We start from the raw sequence: 6,733 nt of genomic DNA, 5'->3' as shown, positions 1-6,733 counted from the left end.
ACTCAAAGGCTCCTTGCCGATCTGTATCGAATCCTGCCACAGACTACGCCAAATGTAAAGCCAGCAGGCACGGCCGGGGCCACTATCAGAGCAGCCCAGCCCATGCAGGTTCGCATTGGATTTGGACAGTCGGTAAAGAAACCATGGAGCCAAAAACTGGTGGGCCATAGTCTTTAATCTAGCTTGCACCCGGCGGGCAAGTAAAAATACACACTGGGCTCCAAAACCCAGTCATACTCAGTGCTCACAAAGCCACTGACTTATCCGAGTTTCCTAGAATCAAAGGTTTCTAGCTCACCAGCCTTCTTCTCCTCAGTTCCCCATCTCACTCAGCACTCCGCCATCTTGGCTGCTTTTCCTGGCCTTCTCCACGTGGCCTCCTTCCGCTGCTGGCTCTACTTTCTCTGCTCTCTCATGCTAACCTCAGAAACCAAGCGAGCAAACTCTCGTTCCATCCCCATTTTATAGTGTAGAAATCCAAACCCTTAATCCAATATACATAATAGGGAAGTCTCTAATACAAAGTCACTTCTCTGAGGCATGATAGGATTGTACCACCTTACACCAAAAAGGGTAGGAAAGGCTTAATCCCAAAACCAAGCCCCAGGCTACAAGGATTCTGCCTGCCTTTAGCCCACCCCAACACACATTAATATCACCTGGGCAACGGCCTCTTTAACAAAGTGAGCATAATACATTTTATCTGCCCAACACTGACTGAATGCAAATTCCTTTTACTAATGCTTCCTTGCTAACTACCCTCATTGTTATCATTCTTTGACCTCACCCTATTGACAAATCCAATGGCCACATTTCCTTCATTTTTTATAATACATACTGTATTTCCTCATGTATAAGATGCACCCTTTTTTGAAAAAATTGAGGTCTAAAAATGGTGCATCTTATACAGCGGTTGTAGTTTTTTAGATGCATTTTCCGCTTTTTTGTGTGGATGAGTTGTATAAATTTTATGATGAATAAAATGTGAGTTGAATAACTTCATATAATACATTTATTTTCAAATTTTGGGACCCCAAATTAAGGTATGTCTTATATATAAGAGCATCTTATACATGGGGAAATACGGTAAGAAGTCTTTAAAACAATTGACTGTTTTCTCCTCTTTGAAATGCTTTTCTTCTCTCAGTTTCTAGAACCCTCCCCCAAGTGCATCTTTTATTTCATTTGCTGCTCCTTCCAAGTTTTTTTTGCTCTTGCTTTTCCACTACTGTGCCTCTAAACATTGGCAATTTTCAGGACTCACTACTTGTTCCTCTTTCTCTTTTTTTCTTGAGTGATTCCATTTATCCCAGTGATTTACATTCCAGACCAGTGTTAATGTCTCAGGTATTTATATATTGCTCTCACCTGCACCTTCTTTAAGAAGTCATACAGCACATTAAATAATTGCCTAGTTTTGAAACTTAGTGCCATCTTTTTCTAACTAAGGGACTTGTTCACACTAATTATGTTCTCAGAGCCTCACTTTCCCCAATTACAAAATGATAGTAATTAAAGTACCTACCTCGTAATATTATTGTGAAAATTTAAATAGCTCCCTGCCAGATGACTCCATGAATAGAGTGTCTTCTCAGCATGCTAAAGTAATACACTGCTCACAAAAATTAGGGGATATTTCAAAATGAATATGAAGTGATAAAAAAACATTTGATTTTTTTTATTAGATAAGAACATCAGAAAAGCAAACAAGTCAAAGAAAGTTGTTCAATTATGATGCAAATGAGATGCAAACACAATTATAGTAGTTGAGTAGTAAGTGACATATTGGGGGAGTGAACAGAAGCATGTCTAACTGGACAAGAGTGCCACACATTGACTGTTCAGTAGGGTGTATGGTCACCCAAGACTGCCAAAACACACGGACAGTGATGGGGCAGGACAGGATCAGACTGTCCAGCAGTTCTTGTGGGATCCTCTGCCACTCTTGCTCCAGGGCAACCTCCAGCTCAAGAAGTGTTGTGGGAGGCATTGGATGGTTTGCCGGATGTCTTCCCAGTGCATCCCAAGCATGTTCAATGGGATTCAGGTCTGGAGAACATGAAGGTCTGGAGAATTGAACCCATGTGTTCAATTCCTGCCCCCTGAAGCATGTTGTTGATGAGATGCACACGGTGGGGCCTTACATTATTGTCCAAGAAAAGAAAGTTGTTTCCAACTGCTCCAGCATAGGGTATCACTGTAGGGTGGACCTCATCTCAATATCTGACAGCAGTCAGCGATTCGTTTCTGATTACATGGGGGTCAGTACAACCACCAATGCTGATGCCAGCCCATACCATGATTCCACCACCACTGAAGGAGTCCCTTTCTAGTATGAAATGTGGATTCTCCTGTGTTCCTTGTTCACACCAGATCAGGACACAATGACTGTCAGGCTGCAGACTGAATTATGACTCAGCAGAGAAGAGGAGAGCTGATGACTCATCATGGGTCCAATGATGATGCTCATAAGCCCACCTTCTACGGGTTCTACAGTGTTCAGCAGATAACAGAATGCACACCATTGGTCACCGGGCATGCAGTCCAACATGATGGAGCCAATTTCATATGGTCTGGATGCATATGCATCATCTAATGGCAGCAAGAAACTGTACCCGCAGCTCTGTTGCATTGCTGTGCCTGTTCCTTCTTGCCAATAAAGTCAGGTAGCAGTTATCTCTTGCTGTTGTGGCAGATGGGTGACCCTGCCCTTTTCTTCTTTGTACTGTGCCAGTCTCTTGAAAGTGATGCCACAGTCTGCTAATCACGCTTTGGGATGTTCCAAGTGCTGTTGCCACTGTTGTCTGTGTTTGACCAGCTTCAACACGTCCTATGGCTCTCCAGGTTTTGCATTCAGGCAAATGATGTTGCATTGCAAGGGCTGGGAAATCGCAGGCTATGCACTTTCGAAATCAGGGAACATGCAGATACTCCAGTACAGTACTTTCAGCCTTTTGTATAGTGCATTTCCACCAATGAAATAAAAGTTGGTTTTTCTGGTTTAAATATTTTTGTTACACCAGGACAACAAGCCAAAAAGTTACATATAAGCCTTTTTGTTTAGGGCTACACATAAGTGATAGGATCTCTAGCCACTACCTTGTCTGTTGCTTCACCTGTAAAATGAGAGACTAGCATAAACTTCATGGAGTAGTGAGGATTAAAGGAAAAGGTGAAAATGAAGCACCTATTCCACTGCTCTCACCACCAACATTGTGCTGCTGCTCTAACTCCTGTACCAGTGCACAGATACACTCTACAAGCAATATAAGAACGTCTGGCCTCATCAAATAGAAGCACTGCATATTGTAAACTGCAGCATGAAAATTGGTTAAGTCCGTTAAAATGCCAGCATCACCACTTTCCAGCGTCAATGGCTTGTAACTGTAGTTTTCAACCTCTATTAAAAAAAAGGGGGGGAGGCCTGACCAGGCAGTGGCACAGTGGATGGAGCATCCGACTGGGATGTGGAGGACCCAGGTTCGAAACCCCAAGGTAGCCAGCTTGAACCCAAGGTCGCTGGCTTGAGCAAGGGGTTACTTGGTCTGCTATAGCCCCACGGTCAAGGCACATATGAGAAAGCAATCAATGAACAACTAAGGGGTCGCAATGAAAAACTAATGATTGATGCTTCTCATCTCATTCCATTCCTGTCTTTCTATCCCTCTCTCTGACTCTCTCTTTCTCTGTCTCTATTAAAAGAAAAAAAAAAGGTTCTGAAAACCATTTAAACATAAAGAAACCTTTGAGGTATATTCTTCTTAGTTATCTCAAATGATATAAAAAAAAAGCCTTGTGTACAGGTGTTTTAAAAGCAGGCAGGAAGGTATCAAACGTAAGGTTATTTTTATCATTTTGCTATTAACTGTGTAAAACTATCGCAAAATTGCTCAAACTGAAAGGAATTTTACTTCTGTTTCATCCATGACTCCAAACAGGATCGAAAGAGGAGTTTTACCATCCCTTCTTTGGGTTTTATAGAGACTTGCTTTACCCCTCTGTGTTCAGCCTCCTAACACACTGCGTCAACCTTACAAGGGCTTAGGAAAGGGCACTTGGAATTTTTTACAAGTTTCTCTTTGTGGTTTCCTGCTCTTCTCTTTTATCAATATTCTGTTGATCTCAGCGGCTTCTTTAAAAAAATAAATAAATAAACAAACCATTAGAAGCAGCTATTCTGCTCGGGAATGTAAACTTCCTTTACGTTAAAGAAGCCAGATTCTGGCCTTTGCACCAGAAACCCCAAGCCGCCATTTGCCATGTGCTCTGGGCTCAAATCATTTTATGTCAAGGACGAGACATACATACCGGCACTCAGAACTCAGGCTGCTGCACCCCCGCAGATGTTGGAGACAAACTCTCTGGGCCGGAGGTCACTCTGGACAGGCTCTTGTCCTCACAAGAGACGTAGGACCGGAACCCTAACCCGCTATAAATAAGCGAGGTTGCACCCTGGAGAAGCAGGGCACAGGCTGGAGGGCTGCTCTACTCCTCCGTTATGCTTGGAGCATCGCAGTGTTGGAGGAGACAGAGCTTGAGGGGATGCAGGCGAACCCAGCCCCACTCCAGCCCACACACCCGCAGGCTCACCAGGCAACTTCCCTACCCCAAGGGCCCAGACACCAGTCAGGCACAGACCCAGACCAGGAAACTACTTAAGAGGCCGGTTCCAGCGCTCGGAGGGCAGAGGCTCTGCCACAGACTCCTTCTGGCTCTTTCCAAGGCGGTAGAAAGAGCTGAGCCTGGGCGCAGGATCCTTGTGGGAAACTCTGAGAGTTATGGGCCCTCCCCAGGCCTTGGCCCTGGTGGATCTGGGTTTCTAAGGCCAATGTGCCTTTCTTGGGACTCTCCTGCGGAGGCCCTAGCGCAGGTGTGGTCAACAGTCCATGTCCCGTGTTCGTCCGTGCCCCCCCCCCCCCCCCCCCCCCCCCCCCCCCCCCCGCCAGATTAGAAAGAAAACTTTTTTCACGGGCTGGATGAAATATTAAAATTTAAAAATGTTAAATACAAAAACAATTCATTTAGGTAAACAAAATTTTATTATGTAATTTGTTTATGAATAAATGTGAGTGAAAAAAATTTTAATATACAATATTATTTTAATAAAAATATATTTTAATAAAAATATAATTACATATGGTATAAATATCCAAACTGTATGGCAATCAATCAAAACATTATTTAATTAATAGAATGAGCTTGAAGGGGTATATCACAAATAAAACAATTATTTAGTTTTACAAATAGCCTGGACACGTTTTAAGTTATCAACTGCAGCTATAGTCTATGCTACAGTGCCACTTGATTCAGCACACTTGACCACAAAAATAACAAATTGTTTGACCTTGGGTGCGCACTGGCAAACTCCGCCTAAAAGAATGTGGGTTTCACATCACTGCTAAATGTCAAACAGTTTATATCAAGTACAGAAGAGTATAAAAGTTGTAAATCTTTTTTTATTGTTAATTTTAATGGGGTTACATTGATAAATCAGGGTACATATGTTCAGAGAAAACACCTCTAGGTTATTTTGACAATTGATTATGCTGCATTCCCATTACCCAAAGTCCAATTGTCTTCCGTCACCTTCTAACTGGTTTTCTTTGTGCCCCTCCCCTTCCCCAACCTCCTCCCTCTCCCCCCTCAACCACCACATTCTTGTCCATATCTCTGATAATGGAATTTTTTAAAAAATAAAGAAGTATCGTGAATCCTTTCGACCAATTATTGGAAGTTAACCCTAGATTAGTCACATGTAGAATTCTTTTCTCTGTATCACTATCTTCTTAAATATCTCGATTTCCAATAATCAAAGACGCTTCCGCTTCTGAGTAGCTGAGATTTTAAGGTAGCGGAGAATATTAAAAATTTAATCGCGGGCCGCATGAACTCATTATGCTGGCCGGATCCAGCCCACGGGCTGTATGTTGGCCATGCCTGCCCTAGCGGTTACCCGCAGGGCTGGACCACGACCTAGAGATTTTTTCGCTACAACTACACTGTGATTAGAGTCTGCCCTTCAAAAATATAAACTTAAAGAGAAGCGGAGCCCACTTCTCTTTCAGCAAGCACAGCCCCGAGGCCCCTCCGGAGAGGACCAGCCTCCTTTCCTGATACTCGTTTACAGTGTCGATAAGTAGACTCTAATCAACCATGAGTGGGCCATTGTAAGCCTTTTCCTAGGTGACAGACTCAAGCATGTCAACAAGCAAGTGGAATAAAGTTGGAGTATATGCCAAAAGGAAATGTTCTATTAGTTTCAAGCATTTACCACCAGTTAACAATTTTATCCTCAAAATACCTTTTCTCATCTCTACATTACAGGTGGGAAAAATGAGGTATGTTGAATAACTTTCCAAGGTCACAGAGCAGAAAGCAAGTAGTGGGTCTGGGATTTGAAACCAAACAGTGAAAAGGTCACCCCTAAAAACACCGTATTTACTACACTACCTTTCACCAGGCATGTGTGAGGGAGGAGGGTGGTGACGCAGAAGAGAAACAAAGGGCTCACCTCTTATTGATTGATCAAGATAAGCTATTCTTGTGGGGTTGGGGTCTACAGATACAAAGACTAGCTTTTGGTAGAGCCTGGATGGAGAACTGGAGAGCACTTGACAGGATTAAGGACCTAGAACTGGAAATGGAACTTAGGGAGGTAGGAGCAGAGTGGCCTGAAAAGAGAGTAGCTGGGGCTAGACCACACAGGAGACCCTGATAATTTGTGTTTTCTGCT

General features: G+C 43.1%; 1 non-coding gene across 1 annotated transcript; it reads right to left on the bottom strand.

The window, feature by feature from the left end:
- Positions 1–3,920: 3,920 nt before the first annotated feature.
- LOC136401654 (small nucleolar RNA SNORA26) lies at positions 3,921–4,043 on the bottom strand. The gene has a single exon (XR_010750670.1). It is a non-coding gene; the product is annotated as a small nucleolar RNA SNORA26 (small nucleolar RNA).
- Between the last annotated feature and the right edge of the window lie 2,690 nt (positions 4,044–6,733).

Source organism: Saccopteryx leptura, chromosome 3, assembly GCF_036850995.1.
Source record: "Saccopteryx leptura isolate mSacLep1 chromosome 3, mSacLep1_pri_phased_curated, whole genome shotgun sequence".
In the NCBI taxonomy this organism is placed as follows: Eukaryota; Metazoa; Chordata; class Mammalia; order Chiroptera; family Emballonuridae; genus Saccopteryx; species Saccopteryx leptura.
This window is presented reverse-complemented; position numbering and strand designations above follow the sequence as displayed.